Consider the following 23694-nt stretch of genomic DNA (forward strand, 5'->3'; position numbering starts at 1 on the left):
TAATCTCTGTTCCTGTTGTGTGGAATATTCTATGGAGCCCAGCTGCATAAAGCATGACTATAAACCATAGTAACAAGATAGCTATGGTTTCAGTTAAGAATATTACTTGTAATAGACTGGGGGTTTATAGAAAATTCTCTGCTAACTTTTAAGAATTATGTATAATATGTTTGACATTTCTTTTGTCACAACAACTGGACAATAAAGACTCATAGAAAGTCAAAAAGATCATTGATCAAGAACCAAATCAGAAAGGTAGAAGGGAAACACAATTTTCCCTTCCTTTGTTATTCTCTCGTTTTTTGTGAAACTGATTCCTGTTGAAAGGCTCACTTGCTGCCTGACTCCAAACCTCCATCCCCACTCAAATTAAAGCTTCAAGAAAGCATTTGAAAAGCATTGCCTGGGGCCATTTGTGTTCACAGACAGGGTTCAGAGGTTGCAGGGGCTTACTACATGTGAATTAAAACACACAGCATCCCCTGTCCTCATTTAATATTTATGAAGCCTTCATTGAACAGAAATGCAACCTAATTGCTTAATTCTTAGTGACAACGATCATTCAGGCAGCATGATCAGTTGCAGGCTCAAAGACTACTGAGACCTGCCAAAAACAAACAAAGCAAAAATGGTCGCATCTCCAGCAGATGGTTCTGCTATAAACGACTTGTTCTCCTCCTACACGTGAAGTGTCTCAGGGGAAGAGGGGAGTATCATCAGCATCTAACATGCCTTGTGATATCAGAAGCCCCATCAGTGTCAATCAGTTTGCTTAGCCCAAGTTTGAGCTTAGCCACACGTTTGCAAGAAAAAAAGCATTTTATTTGGATGTTCTTGTCCAGACAAAGAAAGGATGCCACATATATTTCTTCCAACTTACTTTCATGCTCTTAAGTCATGTATTAATTTAAAACCAATCACTGAAATAACAAAATAATATAGGATCATGCTAGTGAATTGTTCTTTTTTTCTTAAATGTTCAGATAGTGCATTCATAGTGTTTTTTTCCACTTGAAAAAACTATCTCAGGCCGGAGTCCTATGCTACAAGCATTTGCAGTCATTACTGCTAAATATTTCAGCACCACCATCAGCGGTCCAATAGTAGTTGTTGCCGCTAGTTCTATAAATATATGTGGCTGCTCCCTATTGAATTATATTTTAATTAGAGATATGGGGGAAACCGGATGACTACTTTTACTAGTGTAAGATGAAGCTGATTCATAGAAGAAGAAAGACGAGAAAACCAGCAAAGGAGTTCCTGTGAAAGTCCCAAATCCCCGAAAAACCTCAACAATTCCATCCATTTCTACCAAAATAATACACTATCACAGGCCCGTAGCCAGGATTTCGTTTCGGGGGGGGGGGGGGCTGAATTTTTTTCAGGGGGGTTTTGGGGGGGCTGAGTTTCGGGGGGGCTGAGTCTGAGTGAAAGAGGGTCTAGCCTAGCAAACCTTCTGTATCATTACCCCAATACCCCCATGCATATGGGATATATTGAGTATGGTGATCAGATCATGATATGAATAAACATAACAGTTTAAATAATGCACCAGTAAGGCCTTTTCGCGACCCACCATGAGAATTTCGGGGGGGGGGGGCTGAAACCCCCCGAGCCCCCCCCCCCCCCCGGCTACATGCCTGCACTATCAATTAGTATTTTTGAATAAGGGTTTTAAAATTTTCTGTGCTGATAATGTATACAATTCCAACATTTATTTCTTGCCCTTCCTTTAACCAGCTGCATCTTATGTACTCAGTCCTTTTTACCTAATGGATTGGGGAGTTTTATTCCTTGACACTCCCTGCCCTCTTTCTGTACTGGGTCATGTCGTACAGGACTTTAAGTGCATCTATGCTACACTGGTATCATATTATAACTTACCATTTTAAAATCCATAGTTTCAGAGAAGCACCCTAGAGCTCTCTAGCACAATATTCTAAGATGTGACACGTAAAAAATATCAGAATATTACAACTATGTAGTACAGATACACTCTTAGGGAGAGACAAGCAACTGCACAAAGCATAAGGCACAATTTTTGCCTTAATGGGCTTTACAGATTTGTTTCAACCAACCAATACTACAGATCCTGTCATACTACAGAATAATAGCACAATAATCCCACTACCATACCCACATCCTATGGAAAGGCATTAGGAGAACTGTGGAGAAATCTACATATATTTTCATAAACATCAGATCCCAGGATTCCATAGGATTGAATCAAGAGCGTTAAAGTGGAATCATGACACTATAACTGAGGTATTCAACATTTTAAAAGATCAAAACATCTTGATATTGTCAAGTTAACAGAAGGTATTAGGACCTCATCACACTGAAGCTGGGATTCGCCACAGTTTGTGGCAAATCTGGTGGGGCCTGGCAGGGGGAACCTGTTGCCCCATGCCCAGCATTGCCTGCCTGGCCCCTGGCCCCTGGCCCCATCCCATAGGAGGAAATATGCCTGCCCAGCTTCCCTATGTTGTTTCCTGTGCAACATGGTCGAAGCAGCTTCTTATCACACTTGGACTTCAGTTGAGGCACGGAGCCCTGCTGGAAGTACACTGATGTTGTGTAATGGGAGTCGGTGGGCTCTGTGCCTCAACTGAAGTCCAAGTGTTGTAGGACGGGCAATTTTGCCCATCTGATGAGATTGTGTGTGAGGAAGAAAGGACAAGCTAAAAGAAGCTATAATGGTTTGCTTTTGCCCGAGAATATAGGGAAGGGAATGATGCAATTCCTTCTTCCCTCACATACTGAGTTAACTGATTACAAACTATTTTCAAAGGAGATAAACTGGATTTTATATGGCAATGTAAAAGGGGTCTATGTTGTGTAAAAAAGACAGTATTAATTGAACATTTTGCACTCTATTTTTGTGATTTATCCATTGCTAAGGGTCCAGTGAGGAATGCCAATTGTGGGTAGTGGTTAAAATTAATTGTAACATTTCAGTGGGTTTTAGCATCTGTTTGCGTATTTAGGGCAATGTTTGTCCCTTTTTAACATTTGGAAGGCAGGAGTGGAATTATGAGTGCCGACATGGATGGGGATTACATGAACTCCATGGGTTACACTTTCTTCACCCTTACTCTTAGACTATGGTATTATTATTTTTTAAAATAAGAATGTTTTTTTTTTATTTAAAGATGCTACAAAACAAGAAACTAATCATTATTCTCATGGGCATATTTTCAGAACTTGTGGATAGTTAATTGTAACAGTGAAAAGAAACTCAAGGTAAAACATCTAGCCAAACATATTCTCAACCATTTTTATAACTATTATTTTCTATATTTTTTCCAGCTTTTTAAGTACACCTTCTGGATATGCTGCATATCTCTGGTCTTCTTTTCTCCCACTTCTCTAAGTTCAGTTTATGCATTCTCAAATTCTTCTGTCTTCTCTTCATCTTTAATTATTTCTTAACTATCTTCACCCAACTTATTTTCTTATACTTTTATTTCTCTATTTTCCATATTTATTTATGTGTTTATTTGATTCATTGGTCAGCCTTTTGGTCAATGAGAGGACAGAGTTCTACAAAATCCTTGAATCCTGAGTGGAAGTTTTGACCCCAACATGCTCCGTGATCTTCTCCTAGGCTGAAACTGGGTTGAACTTTTAATCTTCTGCATCTTAGACCTTTTTTCATCACAATCTTTGAAATAAGTAGCAATATTTTACTGCTCCTAAAACACAAAAGGACTTAAATTTACATTATTTCACATACTATTTCCAAACAGTACATGTGTATTGTCCTTCCTCTCTATTCTCTTTGTTCAAGAGATTATACTTTGAGCACAGAATTCTAGTATTATGGCGAGATAATAAATGTATAAAAACTGTCTGGATATGGGGGTATGTTTTGTATATGATTTCAAAACAGAAAAAGCTACCTAAACTGAAACAATATGCTTATAATAATATGCACATTTAATAAGTCCCAGGAGAGAAACAATAGCTTGTCTCTGTGTTTATTGAAGGTTGGTTCCATTATATTAGCTTCATGGAAGTGTCTTGTCCTATTTGTTTGGTTAATTTATTACTGGATTTATGACTCTCTTCAATTTCAGGGAGCTTGTCAATGCTAAACCAGGGCCTGGGATTATTGGTTTTCACAGCATTGTAAAGAAAACTTTCACATGATAAACTATATTATGTGAAGGTTTCTACAGAGGTATATAGCTCTTTCATCCCTCCCTTCCTCTCTCTAAAAAAAACTAGTATTCTAAGATGCCAAGAATAGCTCCTATCATTTATGGTAATGAATTGGACATTTCTATTTCTTGTAAAATTCAAGCCATTGCAGAATTCATTGTCTCAAGAGGACTAGAAAACAGGCGTGTAAAACTATTTCTAGCAATAAAACCAATGCATTGTATTCCTTTCTTCTACCAAGGATGATAGCTATTCATGCCTTGCCAAAAAATGTCTCACCAAACATAGAGAACAAAAGTAGACATATGTATATATTTGTGCAAAACTGGAAGACTTTAATTTATATGAAAAATAGAGGCAAATTTAGAAATACTCTGAAATACAATGCATTTCACCACAATGAAAAAAAATGGTGGCCAGCATGATACTTCAGTTTGCTGTGCTATATTAACTGGTTTGGGGGTCCCAGTGGCACAATAGGTTAAATCCTTGTGCCAGCAGGACTGCTGACCAAAAGGTCAGTAGTTCAAATCAGAGGAGTGGGGTGAGCTCCCATCCGTCAGCTCCAGCTCTCCATGAGGGGACATGAGAGAAGCCTCCCACAGGATTGTAAAACATCCAGGTGTCTACAAGGCAATGTCCTTGCAGACAACCAATTCTCTCACACCAGAAACGACTTGCAGTTTCTCAAATCACTCCTGACAAAAAAAGGAAAAAAAACATTTGGGGCAACTCTGCTCTTATGATCCTTATCGGAGTAAGTATTCTTGGTCTACACTAAGAAAAAATATCTGAGCAACATCCCACCATTATGTTGCTCAGATATTTGTGCTACCCAGATATCTGAATTCTCTTCCTCTTTCACACAGACATCTACACAGCTTCACACTCTCATCATGTGATGATTCATTGATGGGCTATTCGAGGTAGGCAGGTTACTAGTTAAAAAAAAAGGACTTTGTCGCTTAAAATCACAAAAATAGAGTGAAAAAAGTACAAGGGAATTACACAATCTCCAAGCAATAACAGTCCCTACACACACATAAAAATAATTGCAATTTTTGCATAATATTAACAAGGTCACCTAAGAGTAGCATGGCTTTTAGAGATTTACTGCACACACCTAACTAATGCATGAGTAAGACTGAACTTTAGTTAATGTATGTCTGAAAGCAATGAGGCAGACAATGGGTATGATGATGTGATATTTGCTGAAGGGAGATGATGTGTCTCAATAATGGAAGGTGAGATGTTGGAAGCCGAGGCAATGCAGATGGCACAGACAGTGCACAGCTGTTTAATGGACTGGGGTGGGAACTCCCTGCATCTAGACAAATAAGAAGGCTGGGAAATAATATTCCAATTGCTCATCTCAACTTCTCTAGTATCTTCAATTTTTAATGACTGGACCAGATGGGGGCAAGATGTATTCTAACTGACCCATTAATAAAAATGTAGCTGACCTAGAAGGCTTCGGCTATAATAACTTAATTGCTTGCTAGCGGTTTCATACATTTATCATAGATTATGCAAGAACTTAATATTCTTTGCCTCAAGAATTGAAGCCCATATTTTTAATGAACTAATGTTTGAAATAAACATTGAGATATAATGAAATAACATATATATTTTTGCTTTTCCTGTATGTATTAAGGACTAAACTAGATGTTGAGTAGCAAAAAGTACCTCCTGATTTCTTTTTAGCTGAAAAGGCACCTCAGAGTCCACCTTTATCTCATTTTAATTCTGTAAACCTTTAATGCAAACGGGTCTTTAGGTCCTAAAGGAAATTACTTATGTGGGAGCCATATTGCAAATGTCTGAGAAGCATATAAGAGCTTTGCAGCTTAGTACTGGCAGTGTTCCCTTACTGTGCATGTGGGAATATTTTCAGCTATCTTTGGTCTATGTCTGGAGTGATGAGAAAGCTTTATCAAAGCCACAGGATTAAGTCATAGCAGTGGGTTTTCCCCATATATCCTCATTTCGCTTTCTGCTATTTCCAGCCGAAGGCTTAAATACTTCAGTAGCCTTAAATCAGGGATGTGGCTGGTCAGTTTTTGGTACTCCAAATGATCTATATTTCTGAAGCTCCAGCTAGGATGGCTGAGTAATGGTGAGAGTATGGGGAGTTTGGTCCAAAATAACTACAAAACAAGACATTTTCCTGACACCTGCTTTAAATCCTGGAAAATGACAGCTGCTCAAACAAGATTGGTCTAAATCTGTGGTCATCAGCTGTTAGGAACTGTGGGAGCTGTAGTCCAAAACACCTGGAGGATCAAAAGTTGGGAACCACTGGTCTAGATAGACCTTTGATCCAACTCTGGGTTTGCTCTTTCTGTTCTATTTCAAGTTTGGTTGTCTGCTGTTTCAGGTGTATTCAGGCTACTCCATAAAGAATGAAAGTTAAATCTTGAACCCTGTTTATGCATTTGACCCATGACTGCGATAAGAGTTAACAGCAATCAGTTAATCAGTGGCTGTTCTTACTCACTGTCACAACTTGGAGGAGGGAGAAGACTTCATTTATTCATTTCTCAACAAGATGCTTTTGTTCAGGCAAATGATGTAGGAACTGATTTATTTTCATAAACAAGATTCTAACAGAATTTGAATGTAAAATTGGCCATTATGATGATTTACCTTTGTCTAAAACATGCAACACCATAAAATAAACCACTGATGGCAGGGAGTGATACATAAATGTCAAACATATGATTTTCTACAAACTGTGCTACAAAATATGAATGGGGTATAAGTGCAAAATATTTTTGCTTTATGGTGTTACAAAATACTAAATGCACATACCTGTGACACACAATTTATTTCAATGAACCGGGATGGAAGCTGTGTGTCCATTTCTATCTGTTTAATAGACTCCTTAATAATTCAATTGCCTCTTCTGTTTAGCTATATAAGTTCTCAATCCACGAGGAATTTTGAATACAAAGAACTTTTGCTTACATTGGTCTAGCATTCTTGATATTCAGAGGTTGAAATGTGTCTTGTCTACATAGTCTTAATAGCCACTTTACTCACTGCGCTGTTGCTCCTGGCTGTCTTTCATTATGTTCAGCTGCTTCCATACCTTATAGAAAGCAGAACAAGGTTCTGCTGTCCACAAGGTGGACAGCAGAACCTTATCTGATATGGACCAAGAGCCTAGGTATCTTGCAGCAATGACACGGGCAGGTAGGTTTGAAGGTTGCATGACCCCAGGGATTACTGTGATAGCAAGGGATCTGATGGACCTCATCACAAATGGTTAAAATTCGTGGCATGCGCCGGTTTAGCCCAGGTCACCCACGGAGCCTGACAGCTCCTATCAAATGATACTGATGGGTGTAGAAGGGTGGAGTTGGTGCATGCCACTTCCCGTGTTGTTGTTAAACTCAATGGGGGGGGGGAGCCACATGCTCCATGCACACTCCACACTTCCCCCTATGGGATATGAGGAATCTGCAGCGGGTCAATGCAGGGCATGGGGCGCTGGATTCTCCATACCCTCCATCAATGCAAGATGATATGGGATTACTACAGTGGCCATATGACAAAGTTGTATAGTGGTTGGAGGCATTGGGATAGAGACAGAATTATATGGGGAGGGGGCTCTGTAGTTACATAAAGTAAGCAGAGAATGTTGATGGTATAGCACAGATAAGAAATAAGATTGTGGGAAAATTAGATGTATTATTTATTTATCATGTCAGGATCGGACCAAGAGTACAATTGTGATGTATTTGAGAACAATTAGCTGTACTAATTTCACATGTATTTGGAACTGCATCTGAAGCAATGAGGTTGTGCATTAGATCATGTATTGTTTACAGAGAAACTTACTGTTGATGTGGAAATAAAACTGATTCTATTATTAAGGAAACAAGCACATAGAATAAGTTCCCTAGAAAGCCCTGGAGTATGATAGTTAGATTATTTTTAAAAGTGAATTTTATTGATAATATTCTGTCATTATGGGAACAGCAACTTCTTTTTAGAAGTATGTAGATAACGGTGAAAATAATGCATAACATTTTAAAGGGGGAAATGGAGTGTGAAAATTTTAAAGAAGGGATGTCAGTGAAAGAATCCAAAGTGAACAAAAAGCTACTTTATGGATTCTGCTCTATTCTGAATGCACAGGGTAAAGAATCACTGTGTGCACTCATGTGGGAAATGGAGATAAATGAAGGGAAATGCAGTCCCCTATGAAAAATTCATCTATGAAAGTAATCACAGAGCCACTGAGTGTTTGCCCACCAGCTATTTTAACATATTAACATCTAGATTTTAAAATAATATGGGTTGTGTTCACAGGTTACCTGGTTTCAATCAATACACCAAAAATGGAACAGTGCATATTTCCCCACTCTATCATCAAATTCCTCATGTGGAAAGCCTGAAGAACAGAAGCCCCTACTTGCATGGAAGACTCATCAGGTAGAGCTAGAAAGCTGGAAAGTCCTAGTTCCTACTCATGTGGAAACTCTTCATACAAACAGGAATCTCCACTTTCCAGATTTGTTACTTTTAATGTGAAAAAAACAACAGTAGAGAGGATAGTGCTAGGTCGTCCTTTGTTCTTGTGTTGAATCATTAGAGGTATTCTCATACTAACATTTAGTCCAATGGATTTAAATCTAAAATGGCATAATTACAGGACGACTTCATGAAACCGTACCTATTGCATCAAATATAACAGAACTTTTGCCACAGTACTCAAGGCACAAGGAACTTAATTATCAAGTTGTATAACTGCACCTATTTCAAAGATAGTTCTGCACATCATTCTAGGTTGAGCCCTAGACCACTCTTCTCCTGCTCGATGCCTTCCAGAGGTTTTGAACTTCACCTAATCTCTGCCAACCACCAATGGCCTGGATTTTGGAAAACTGTAGATCATGTTACTGGTGGATATCAGATTCAGAAGGCTGATCGAAACTCACCCTACATAGTTTAAAGAGGGGGAATGTTCATTCTTTTGTGGATTGTTCACCTTCCAAACAATATAGACTTTTAAATAGGGAATGTATATAAATTTTGAAGTGATCAGAGAAAGAATCTTTGGGCATCATGGGACAATGTGTTTCAAACTGTCTATTGAACACATACACATAGTCACAGGTGCACATCACATGCAATCTTCAGAACAATTCAAACATGGGCTTGCTGTCTGAAATTGCAATATTTTTTTAAAATTTTTTTACATGGAAGCAAAATCTCTGTCCTTTCAATTTTGGAACATAATAACTGACATACCTTGGGGTGGGGGGAATTGACAATTCCCAGTTTTTGTCCAATTGGTAGTAATTTTTGCCATCACAAATGTACAGATACTCCCAAACTGTATGCCATGTACCGATAGTAGAGTTAACATACCAAAATTAAACACCGTGGATGTAGTTTTCTATCACATGGTACCAATTCAAATGTAATACTTGCCAAGAGAAAGAGATCATGCCTTTGTCAGGACTCTTCCACAGTCATATACCCCAGAATATCAAGGCCAATAATCCACAATATCTGCTTTGAACTGGGTTATCTGAGTCCATGCTACCATATAATCCAGTTCAATGTGGATTTTATACAGCTGTGTGGAAGGAGCCTCCGATAAATTGAGCAATGAGCAACACCGAGAGATTACAACAATGTGTAGTATATGGAAAATAATGATGAGAATAATTGGCCTAGGGCCCTTCCACACAGCCCTATATCCCAGAATATCAAGGCGGAAAATCCCACATTATCTGAGTGTGGACTCAGATAATCCAGTTCAAAACAGATATTGTGGGATTTTCTGCCTTGATATTCTGGGATATAGGGCTGTGCGGAAGGGCCTGTAGTTTGCTTTGGGACAGATGAAATAAAAAAACATACAACCTATGGCATAAACTTATTTGACAACCAGAAATTCCTTTCTGTAAGCAGGTTTTTTGAGACCTATAGAAAAACAAGTGATATGGGGATAATTTTATGTGGATGTAAGATGTATTTGGAATCATGACAGTGTTCATTAGATGTGAACAGAAATAAATACAAACTATTGTGTGTATGTGTTTTAGTTACTTTAACGCAACATAGTCATACCATTGTAAGGATGTTTCATATGAATTATGCATTACATTTAGATTTCACATAGGAGTTGACTGAATGGGTCAATGTGAACATTGCTGAAAAAATGACACTATGATATCATTAATATTTATTTTCACTTAGCACCGCTGGCTGGCTTGCATTAACAACAGAGAATGGCATGCACTCTTTTATATAAATAAGACAGGGAGAAAACACAGATGCATATAATCTGAGAGAAATTAAATATATATGTAGAAAGGATATATCATATTCGGTGTGCGTACAAAAAAATATGATACATGTCATACTGCATTCATAGCTATATTTTACATGTACAGTCCTTCATATTTTACATACACATATTATACACATTTCCACATATTCAAATTTGAATTTAAAATGTTTTTATAATGGAGCCCAACATTAAGTTAAAACTTTCCATTTAGGTATGTTATATAAATGAAAACACCCCTATCCACAAGTTTGGCAGCATGGATAGAGCATGGGCAGAACAGAACATATGAAGTCCACCAGATGAAACAGGTTAAAATCACATGTTTCATAAAATTTACAAATACCTTACACTATTATTAGCCCAGAAGACATATTAAGCGAAACTGGTAAAAACAGGCAGTGAATCTAACCTCTTTAGGGTGTGGGGAAGATAGAATATGTCAAACTGTGACAGTCATTCAAAACAAATTATCTTGCATACATAAGACATTCTGCCTTCCTACCTCCAAATCAACATGCCCATCGTCAAACAAACCCTTCATGTTTTTAATTTTCGGGGAATAATTAATGGAATCTATTATCCCTTCCCATCACAACAGACACATCTAATTCTCATTCTAATGGGAAACGAAAAGGCATCTAACCTAGCCTTAATTTAAACCCATTCAATAGACATGAAAATACTGTCACATACATCTTGAGGTATTGCAATTCCACCCAACCTAAACCCAAATACATTCAATTTATACATATGATAAAATATTAAAAATGAAATTAGATTTGCTCTAACCACAGAGTAATAGAAATTTAATTTTTAAATGGAAATATAATTCAAAAATAATTCAAATTGATGTGCTCATATCTATCTCATTTATCTAACCTTTCTGAACTAACAGTCAATATTTCTGCATGAAATTATTTCCACAAGAACATTCCTTTTAAAAAAAACAACAACTTCTAATTGAATTTTTTCAAAAAATAAAAATACATTGGAATACCAATGGAACATATAGTAAAGCAAGTTTAAAATAGTGGGGGGGGGGGGGGGGTTGCCATTTTGAATATGCACATATACACATATGCTTGCTTACTTATACCAAGATCATCTATATACATTAATACCATAATATTAACATGAACAAAGAGTTGGTTAACAATAGTATAGCAATATGATCTGTTCCTTTTGGGCATAGGAAGCTACAACTGTAACTCTGTCTCTCATTCACACACAAATAACACATATAAAAGACTTTGGTGACCAGCAAACAAATGTGTAGAAAGTGTTATGGCTGAGAAGGATTATACTATTTTTTAAAGCTCAATTAAAGCTATCCTAAGTTATCATACTATAGCCATCCTGTGAAGCAGAAACATGTGTGAAATTGCCTACTATGGGTCTTGCCTACTACGGTTCTGGCCCCGCTTACCTCTCCGAACGCATCTCCACCTATGAACCGATTAGAACATTAAGATCGTCTGGGGAGGCCCTGCTCTCGATCCCGCCTGCGTCACAGGTGCGCTTGGCGGGGACGAGAGACAGGGCCTTCTCAGTGGTGGCCCCTCGGCTATGGAATGCCTTGCCGGCAGACATCAGACAGGCACCTTCGTTGCTGACGTTTCGGAGTATGGTCAAGACCTGGCTGTACGAACAAGCGTTTGGCTAAGTAATGCAACTAATTAAGGAAGTCGGTAAAAGGAACATAGGAACGGCATAACGACTATGAGAACGGATCCGATTTCAATTAAGACGCTATATATGTTGTTTGTTGATTTGTCCTGTCTGATCGTTAATTGTTGTGGATCAACGTCGCCGATCCTGTTGTTGTACTGTCGTGTTTTAATTGCACTGTAAACCGCATTGAGTCGCCTGCTAAGGGCTGAAAAATGCGGTATAAAAATGAAGTAAATAAATAAATAAATAAATAAATTTAAATCCTCCAAATCCTTACTTTGGGGAAGGGGGAAATCGAGCCAGAAAGTAGGTTTTAGTATCAGTAAATTAGCAAAAGTAAGTCATGATTTTTTTAAAAAAACATGATCTTTTAATCTTAGTTTTCAAGGTACAAATATAGCCTATTGATGCCCAAAGACAACCACACACAATTTTTTTTATCAATGAATGAATTAAACAGGTTGCAGTCCAAAAATGGGAATAAAGGCATTATAATAGGCATTATAATAGGCCATTAATGGTAAACTGAGGCCCCTTCTACACTGTCCTTATAGCCCAGGATCTGATCCCAGGTTATCTGCTTTGAACAGGATTATATGAGTCTCCACTGCCATATAATCTGGGATAAGTAGATTACCTCAGATCAGACCCTGAGATATAAGTATCACTGGGCCAACAAGATGTGGAAGAGTGAGGGAGCAGGTCTACTGAAAAGAAAGGCATTATTGACACAGAGATACAGTGTTCTCTCATATATCACGGGGGTTCTGTTGCAGAACCACCTGCAATAATTGAAAATCCACGAAGGAGGGACACCATATTGATTTTAATATTTATACATTATTTTGTATACTTTATATATTATTTTCTTACCCATGCTTCCTTACCCACCTCCCGTTCCATTCCAAGGGCGCCTGCCTGCCTCCCTGGACTCCGCAGAGCCTTCGGATCCTCCTTTTTATGCTATTTTTGGCTATTTCTTTGAAAACTGTACATAAAGAAATTCATGTCTACACATGGTCATTTAACAGGTTCTTGTAATGCCAAGGAACAGGTCCCTTGCTTCCCGTCACACCTCAATGCAAACAAACACCATCTCAAATTTCTTGGTTCAAGTTATTTTCAATGATGCTTTGCAATGCTTGAAATTTTGGGTCTTAAGGAAAATTTCATTGAGAGGCAGATTCTTATTTTGGGGGCATGCCTTCGTTTCCCCACTTTACAGCTATATCTTTGTCCTACTATCCAGTGCCTGAATAATAATACCAAAAGAGGGCTCGACTGGAAGCTGTTCATATCTTATTTTCAAAAGTCACATGCCATATGCTTCAAGGACAATGTCTGAGGAGAAGGCTGAAGTTCTCCTTCAGCATGCAGCAATGTTGGGTTTTTTTTCCTTAAAATCTGGCCCATGTCCAGAACTGCCTAGTAAGGTGCCTCTGCTACAAAACACAGAAAACAGGTCAAGATTACCAATAGGATCTTTCTATTATAGAGTTCTTATTAATAGCATGTGTAGCAATTGGGACTTTGTCCAGGATTTGTGCCAGAAAAATCCACTTAATATTGATCAAGAAATTCTATTTCTATCTACACTAGCTAATTCAAAACTGCATATCAGAAGCTGCTTGAGGACCTGCTTGCTCCTGGGAAAAATTGTGGGCTTGCTTATGGAAAACTTCTCTTAGGGCCATCCAGGCAGGGCCCATAATGTGGGAGCTCCCACGGTTTTACTGGAGGTGTCCAAACGACGTCTCTGGTAAAACTGAATTAATTTGTGACAAAGGAGGAAAACCCTGCTTTGTCCTGAAATCATTTGATACTCCATTAGACCAGGATCTTCCTGAAAGACCCTGGTCTAATGGAATATGGTTTGGGCCTTGGGACTGCATCATGCGATCCCCGGACCCAATTCACTCAGCTCTCTATGAGCTCAGAAAACCCAAAGGGCACCAAACCACGACACACACACCCCAAAGGCATTAAAATTAAACGGTCCAGCCAGAGTCCACCTGGCACACAGAAATCACATGCTAGGAGGAGAGGCAGGAGGAAAATCATTCCTAACCCATAAATAATGGTGGCTGGGTAAGCCTTGGGGGGGGGGGTGTTGGGAGAGGTTGGTGCCCTCTGGGTTTTCCAGGCTCATCTACACACCCCATGGGGAAAGCGCAAGCTTTAGGGTTTGCTGTGTGGACTTCAAGCGCACAAAAGTGGGCTTCTTAAACGCACTTCAGCGTGCATTTAAGTGCTGTCTGGAAGCAGCTTCATTCACACTATTTGCAACCATATAACAGTGGTCACTTCACATTTATTAAAATTCCCATCATGCATGCAGATATACTTATTTCCACAAGTCGTTTTTGACCAGAGGTGTTATAATATTGATATACCAGGGTCCTGATCTGCAAATATCTGCATACAGTTGGCTTTAAAAAATTGTCCACAAATTTGAAATTCCACCATCACCGAGCCTACTTCCTAGTGAGAATGATCACATGACTTGCTAGCACTCATCACCTCATGCCAACACCTTCCTCAACTCCAGTGTTAAGTCGTCTGTTGGGGACAGCCCCATGGGGGGAAAATGGAACCCATTTGGATCTTTAGCCAGAATGTGAGATAAAAGGCCATTATTTTTAAAAGTGGTTTAAAGACCAAAGAACTGGTTGGAACATAACTAACACTGTCTGGATTGTGACTTGTATGATTTATTTGTGGGGGGGTCCTTCTACATAGGCAGATAATGCAGCTTGGAATTGGCTTGAAAAATGTCAATTTTGAGTTGCATTGACACACGATTCTTCCAAGGAGAAGACAGAAAAAGTACCTATTGTATAATAGCAGGCTCCTTTTCTTGGTTCTGAATCATGTGATTGGCAAAGGAAGCTGGGAAGAATGGGTGCAGGGCTAGTTCTGAGTCTGGAGATCTCAAGATGGCTATGGGGACAGCAATTTTGGATCCTGCATAACATCTGGCTGTCCCAACTGTCCCAACATGGGGAAGGTCCAAATCCTGATGAAGGATTCGAGCCTTCCCTGTTGTTTCTTTAAGTCAGGGTCAAGCAATATTAAGTGATTTACTCCAGATTAAATTGCATTAGCCTGTGTACATTGTGTAGATCACACAGGCTGATGCGTGTCCAAAACACTGTATTATTTGGCAGTGTAGATGCATCCTATCCTTGAGTTTACATGCTAAAAAAAGCTTATGAGTGTATCACTGATAGAATAGGTAAAAGTTTTCCTCTGACATTAAATCCAGTCGTGTCCGACTCTGGAGGTTGATGCTCATCTCCTTTTCTAAGCCAAAGAGCCTTCGTTGTCCGTAGACACCTCCAAGGCCATGTGGCCGGCATGACTGCATGGAGCGCCGTTACCTTCCCGTCGGAGCGGTACCTATTGATCTACACAGATTTGCATGTTTTCGAACTGCTAAGTTGGCAGAAGCTGAGGATAACAGCGGGAACTCACACCGCTCCCCAGATTTGAACCTGTGACCTTTCAATCAGCAAGTTCAGCAGCTCAGTGCTTTAACCCACTGCGCCACTGGATAGCCTGCAATTTGTTCATTTTTCCCCCAGTATAAATCAAATTAAAAATTATGTACCAGGAATGCACAATGGTATATATTTAAAATGTAAACTCAAGCACTACATATCTAGTTTTTCAAACAGTAATTTGGGAGAAGGGTCACACACTGAATGCTTTTATTTCATCTCTATTCATTCCATTTGTCAGGAGCCCCCAATAAACCCTTGTGCCGGCAGGACTGAAGACCAACAGATTATAGGTTCAAATTTGGGGAGAGCGCAGATGAGCTCCTTCTGTCACCTCCAGCTCCCCATGTGGAACATGAGAGAAGCCTCACACAAGGATGGTAAAAACATCAAAAACATCTGGGCGTCCCCTGGGCAATGTCCTTGTGGACGGCCAATTTTGTCATACCATAAACAATGTGCAGTTTCTCAAGTCGCTCCTAACACCAAAAACAATTCCATTTGTCAGTCAAAGTCATTATAGAGACAATGTTTCTCAACAGCTTCTAAAACATACTCACTTTAGTTAATGTTTGCTTTTTATTATGTCAAGATAGCTAATTGATCTGCCAGTGAACCTTCTTATCCTCGAGGTGTACATTAAACCCATGCCTGCCCTGTTATATTTTTGAACTCCAACAATGCTGTTGTGTCCACATCCAAAGCTAGCCATGTGAAGGAAAAGAACATCATTAAATGCATTCATTATTTCATAATGAATAATTAAAATAGACAAAGCACTGCATCCAGAGGAGTTTGCTGTGGTGAGGTAAACCACATCCATGAAGGAAACTTATCCGTATCCAACCTGAGGGTAGCACATACAGAGAGAGAATTAATGAGCTTCCAAGTGAAGGTTTGTAAAAGGAAAACGGCATGCTACGTGATCTTCCATGGTATTGTTTTAAAGGGAAAGATGTTCCAGCAGGAAGAAGGAAAGAGAATCCTTTTTCTTGCACCATTAGGCTGCTCAAAAAAGAAGCTGAGGTGAGATGGTGTCAGCAAAATGGTTGTTTCCAAAGGGAAAAACATTTAAGCAGACCTCAACTCCATTCAATGCCATAACTCCCTACAGTTGCTTTTTCTTCAAAAAGGCACCATGCGCTTTACATACAACTAATTCTAACCTCTATCTGACCCCATGAAAAACAGCACCAACATGGAGAAAAGCAATTACATCATCTGGCAGATACCACAAGACAAGAAAAAGGAGAAATGTGAAGGAGAACAGAAAGAGTCCAGTTAGAGCACCATAAGGTTTGACCATCACTGTTGCTTTTATGGAATCCTGGAGTCTGTAGTTTGATAGGATACTAAGACTCTTCAATGAGAATTCTAAACATCTATTTTTAAGACTTCCAAATTCAGGATTCTATTGGATGGAATTGTGAAGTTAAAGTGGAACCATAGCCATGTAATTGAATACAGGCAGTTCCCAAGTTATGGACAAGATAGGTTCTAAAGATGTTATCGAAGGCTTTCATGGCCAGAATCACTGGGTTGCTGTAAGTTTTTCGGGCTGTATGGCCATGTTCCAGAAGCATTCTCTCCTGACATTTCACCTGCATCTATGGTAGACATCATCAAAGGACCTCACAACCTCTGAGGTTGTCTGCCATAGATGCAGGTGAAACATCAGGAGACAATGCTTCTGGAACATGGTCATACAGCATGAAAAATTTAGAGCAACCTAGGTTCTGAAGATTTGTTCTTACATTGAATTTGTATGTCAGTTAGAACAGGTACATTTTTAAGGGTAACTCCATCCATATATATATATACAGAGAGAGAGAGAGAGAGAGAGAGAGAGAGAGAGATTAGGGTAGCCTAGAGGAAAGTGAGCACCCCCGTGGTGTTTGTTTTGCTGTCTGTGCTCCTATCTAGAAGATTTCACCTCATTTCTGATCCTGTGATAGTTGGATTTTTATTGCATTTGTTTTATCTGTAAGATTTCACCTTATTTTCCATCCCTGAGATAATTGGATTTTGAAAAATTGGGCTTGTTGTGGAAACGAGGATTGATGGAAAGCTTCAATGGAAATACCTTTTCCCCATGATAACTCTTCCAGGGCTGAATTTCCATTCTGAGAGGTAGGTTTCTCTCACTTCCTGTGGTCTCATCCCATTTCTTAACTATGAGTTGTTTGTAACTCGGGGATGTTTGTCAGATGTTTGTAACTTGGGGACTGCCTGTACTGTGAATGGGCCCAAACTGCATACTCCTTGAGCTAAAATGTTGCTTTCAGATGATGTGGAGGCAACTATAGAATCATCAGCATTGACCTACTATTCAAATAGTATACTACTTTACACTTTTTCTGTATGAGGAAGTGCCCCGTATTTATTCAAGACTAATGCACCATTAAATCAAATGCGCACCTCGATTCTCAAAACTCTGAAACCCAAAAAAGTATTGACCATATTATGTGAATCCATTGTATTCCCTAATTTTGGGAAGATAATTTAGTCAAAAAAGTGAGCATTAGAATTGAGTAAATACAGCATATGGCCTTTTGCACCATGTGAGAAACCAACCTAAGCTAGACCAACACACGTGTCGGTTACATTCACATTTTATCTATTACTTGTATACTTAAAATAGGTATAAATATTTTAACAAAATATAATGATGTCTAATAGCTGTGTGAATGGAAGACATGTGTGTGTGTGTGTGTGTGTTTGTAGTAATTTTTATTGATTAGCCCTTAGGCCATATCACAATACCAAAACAAACAACAGTGCTTGATAAGACTTGATTGCACTCTATGTAAGTTAAAATAAGACACTTATAACATAACAATACAGTAAATAAATATGATAAAATATGATAAAACTGATAAAACCGAGTATATACATCATGTTTTCTTATCACTCCTACAATTTACCCCAATCAGCCCCACATATGTGGTTCTCAATCATATTGATTTGCTTAAATACAGAGTTGTTTTATATGTTATTTTGGGGTCTTGGCCACACATAAAATATGTTGTTCTGATGTGAGATTTCTAATACATTGTCCATTGTGTGTTTGTGAAAAGACAGGGGGGTTGAGTATCCCTTATCTGATTTGGATTTGGATTTTTTTAAAATTTGGAATACCTGCATTTGTATATAACTACATAATATCATCTCTTGGAGACAAGTCTAAACATAAAATTCATTGAAATTTTATATACACCTTAACTACACAGCCTGAAGATATTTTATACACAACATTTAAAAAAATTAGCAAAGCAAAACAGAAAGCAAAGGTCTCACCACCTTAGCCACCTATGTGGATAATTTCAGATTTTTGAGTATTTTGGTTTTCAGAATTCTGGGAAAGGAATGCTCAATCTGTATGTGTATTTTTTAAAATGTTTATCCCACAACATATGGTCACTTGGCAATAAAATGAGTTTAAAAAATTAAAACAGTATAAAATCATCACAAATGTAACTTGCTAAAAGCTTGCGAAAAAACTTGACAAGATAAGACAAGACCATTTAAATCAGTTAAATAATGTAAACACAATTTACAGTCGTAACAGTTGTGCTGATTTGGACAAATTCAGCTAGATCAGAAAGGCCATGTTTTTACTCGGCACTGACATGACGTCATTGATGGCACCAATCAGGTCTCTGAAAGGAGGGTGTTCCACAAGCAGGGCAACACTGCAAAGAATGAGCTGACCAAAAACAAATGAGCTGACAGCTTATATGTGGGAAACATACAATATAAGAAGGAACAATGGCATAATCCATACTTCATTGTCGCTGCTGAACAATTTCTTCTGAAACACAGCCATCCACAGACAAAATACCCAATAGGACAAAAGAATCCAGCAAATAATGTCTTTTGTCAACATGACTGCTGTGTTAACAATCAAAGCTATACATAATTAATGTAGCTATAGTTTATTCAATACTTAGACCATAGATCTTTCACATATAGGACAAATAAATACATAAAAACAGATTATAAAATACAACACAAAATACACCATTAAAATACTATGCTACATACATCAATGGCGAGATGCCCCCTTAAAATACTACATAAAATGGTATATGAACTAGCTCTTCCATCGTTAAAAACCAAGTAAAATTTAGTATTATTAAAACTTAAGCAAGAAACACTTTGGATATAAATCAATGTACAATGGCCTGTTTCTATTATGCATTCATCATGTTTTGCAAGATTCCAAATTCTCTGCAGCACATGTCAAACAATGTAGTTAATTTTTCTAATTCAGTAAGATATTATTACATGTTGACTCTCTCTTGTCCAAAATGTTTGGGACCAGAAATATTTGTTATTTTACACTTTTTTATGTATTTGCATATATGTACATAGTGAGATATTTTGGAGATTATTTTTATTTTATTTATCGTGTCATCAGCAACCATTGTATTACAATTCTAACAGAGCAAAACAAACACAGAGATTAAAAAGAAAAGGGAAAAGAAGAAAGAAAGAAAAAAAAACCATACAGATTTTGCAAATTTGGTATTTGGTTAAATGTCCTTTGACCAGTATCTGGCCACTTGGAGTGCCTCTGGGGTTGCCGCAAGAAGGTCCTCCATCGTGCATGTGGCAGGGCTCAGGGTGCATTGCAGCAGGTGGTCAGTGGTTTGTTCTTCTCCGCACTCGCATGCCGAGGATTCCACCCTGTAGCCCCATTTCTTAAGATTGGCTCTGCATCTCGTGGTGCCAGAGCGCAATCTGTTCAGCGCCTTCCAAGTCGCCCAGTCTTCTGAGTGCCCAGGGGGGAGTCTCTCATCTGGTATCACCCATGAATTGAGGTGCTGGGTTTGGGCCTGCCACTTTTGGACTCTCGCTTGCTGGGGTGTTCCAGCGAGTGTCTCTGTAGATCTAAGAAAACTATGTCTTGATTTAAGTCGTTGACGTGCTGGCTGATACCCAAACAGGGGATGAGCTGGAGATGTCTCTGCCTTGGTCCTTTCACTATTGGCTGCTACTTCCCGGCGGATGTCAGGTGGTGCAATACCGGCTAAGCAGTGTAATTTCTCCAGTGGTGTGGGTCGCAGACACCCTGTGATAATGCGGCATGTCTCGTTAAGAGCCACATCTACTGTTTTAGTGTGGTGAGATGTGTTCCACACTGGGCATGCATACTCAGCAGCAGAGTAGCATAGCGCAAGGGCAGATGTCTTCACTGTATCTGGTTGTGATCCCCAGGTTGTGCCAGTCAGCTTTCGTATGATGTTGTTTCTAGCGCCCACTTTTTGTTTGATGTTCAGGCAGTGCTTCTTGTAGGTCAGGGCACGGTCCAAAGTGACTCCCAGGTATTTGGGTGTGCTGCAATGCTCCAGTGGGATTCCTTCCCAGGCAATCCTCAGAGCTCGGGATGCTTGTCTGTTCTTAAGGTGAAAGGCGCATGTCTGTGTTTTAGATGGATTAGGGATCAGATGGTTTTCCCTGTAATAGGCAGTAAGAGTGCCTAGAGCTTCGGAGAGCTTCTGTTCTACCATCTCAAAGCTCCCTGCTTGAGCGGTAATGGCACGATCATCAGCATAGATGAAACTCTCTGTCCCTTCTGGCAGTGGCTGGTCATTTGTGTAGATGTTGAACATGGATGGAGCAAGCACGCTCCCCTGAGGCAGGCCATTCTTCTGTTTCCGCCATCTGCTTCTCTGGCCCTGGAACTCAACAAAAAAGCTCCTGTTTTGTAGTAGGTTTCCTATGAGGCGGGTGAGGTGGTAGTCCTTTGTGATATTTTACATTTTTCTCAGGAGGAGGCGGTGGTTCACAGTATCATAGGCTGCTGACAAGTCTATGAAGACAGCTCCTGTGATCTGCTGCCTTTCAAAGCCATCTTCTATGTGCTGAGTCAGGTTCAGCACTTGCGATGTGCAGCTTTTGCCTTTTCTGAAGCCAGCTTGCTGTGGGATCAAACAGGGGTCTATATTTTCCATAATTCTATGCAAAATAAGTCTCTCCAGAACTTTGTAGAGGTGGCACAACAGGGAGATTGGTCTGTAGCTTTTTGGGTCATTACGGTCTTTGCCTGGCTTCAAGATGGCGATGACTCTTGCTTTCCTCCAGATTTTGGGGATCTGACAGGATGCAGTGCAGTTGTTCATCAGCTCCAGCAGCCAGCGCCTTGCTTTTGGACCAAAGTTCTTGATTTGTTCCATCCGTAGATCATCCAAGCCAGCTGCTTTGCCATTCTTACATTTGTTGAGAGCCATGTCCAATTCAGTAGATGTAAAAGGTTCATGGAGGTTATTGTTCTCAATCTCTGGTTGTCTGGCTATTGGTTTCTTTCCTACTTTGGTGGCAAGGTTGGGTTTCCCATTCTTCAAGAGTTGGTGTGCTATCTGATCTGCCTTTATGTTGGCATGGGTATTAGTTTGTGAGGGATCGTTGCTCAGCCGTCTCAGCAGCCTCCACGCCTTCTGGCTGCTCCTGCCCATGTCGACCTCTGTGATCAACTTGATCCACTGATCTTTCTTGGCTTCAGAGATGGAGGACACAATGCTCTGCGCTGCCTGGAGATGAGACCGAGGTCTAAACATATTCATTTATGTTTTGTATATAGTTTATATGCCTAGCCCAAAGATAATAATTATATGCATTGACAAAGTTGGTGCACATTGAATTATAAGAAATAAAAGGCGAGATGATCTCACTCTCAGCCACCCATGTGGACAATCTTGAATTTTGGAATATTTCAGATTTTAGAATTCCTGATCAATATTTATTTATTTTTGAGTCAATGTACAAAATGTTATGGAGAGATTTTCACACACTTCTGGTATGTCTCTGACAATATATAATACAAAGTGTCATTAATATATCAGGCATTGCTCACTCAGCTTTTGGAACATGGTTAAAGAAGGCTCAAGTAGATGTCTAAATCAGAGCTACACTGGTTGGGAGAGTCTGCCAGCTGTGGTCTTAAAAATATATATTCAAGCTCTAGTCTAGACTGGAAGACCAGATGAGCACTGATCTTTCAAAGTCTCGCAGCTTGGAGTCCTCATCAAGGGAAGACAAGCCCAAGACAAAGAGATATAAAGAACAGATTCATAACACTTTGAGCCTTCCCTTAAATCTGACCTCACTCTAGCAAGTCATGATTGCTGAAGATTTTTGTATTTTTCTTTCTACTATAGTGTTTTAATAGTACTTTATGATTCAATATAACATGATATGGTTCTATCATATGGGATTTGTAGTGTTGTATTTAGAAATTTCCACCAGAAAGTTCTTGTGCCTCAAAAAAAATCACATGATTCTCAATCTGGGAGTCGGGACCCCTGGGGGGGGGATCATGAAAGATCATCAGAAAAAACAGCATTTTCTGTTGGTCAGGGGGTTCTGTGTGCAAAGGTCCAATTCTATCATTGGTGGGATTCAGAAGACTCTGATTGTAGGTGAACTATAAATCCCAGCAACTATAACCCCCATATATCAAGGTCTATTTTCCCCAAACTCCACCAATATTCAGATTTGGGCATATTGAGTATCTGTGCCAAATTTAGTCCAGATCCATCATTTTTTGAGTCCATAGTGCTCTATGGATATCGGTGAACTACAACTCCAAAACTCCAAAACACCAAGCCCTTCCAGTATTTTCTGTTGGTCATGGGAGTTCTGTGTACCAAGTTTGGTTCAATTCCATTGTTGATGAAGTTCAGAATGCTCTTTGATTGTAGGTTAACTATAAAACCCAGCAACTATAACTCCCAAATGACAATCCCCCTCAATCCTAACAGTATTCAAATTTGGGTGTATTGGATATTTGTGCCAAATTTGGTCCAGTGAATGAAAATACACCCTGCATATCAGATATTTACATTATGCTTCACAACGGTAGCAAAATTACAATTATGAAGTAACAACTAAAATAATTTTATGGTTGGGGGTCACCAGAACATGAGGAACTGTATTAAGGGGTTGTAGCATTAGGAAGGTTGAGAACCACTGTTCTATAATAACAATGTGTCATAATTTTATAGTATAAAAGAATCCCCAGTCTTGGCTTTTCATCCAAACAAAATA

At 39.1% G+C, this 23694-nt stretch overlaps 1 protein-coding gene across 4 annotated transcripts in view; it reads right to left on the minus strand.

Moving 5' to 3' along the window:
* GPM6A (glycoprotein M6A) overlaps nt 1–23694 on the minus strand; it is a 238465-nt gene that overhangs the window by 114465 nt on the left and 100306 nt on the right. The window lies entirely within an intron of this gene.

The sequence above is a fragment of the Anolis sagrei genome, chromosome 5, assembly GCF_037176765.1.
Source record: "Anolis sagrei isolate rAnoSag1 chromosome 5, rAnoSag1.mat, whole genome shotgun sequence".
Classification (NCBI taxonomy): Eukaryota; Metazoa; Chordata; class Lepidosauria; order Squamata; family Dactyloidae; genus Anolis; species Anolis sagrei.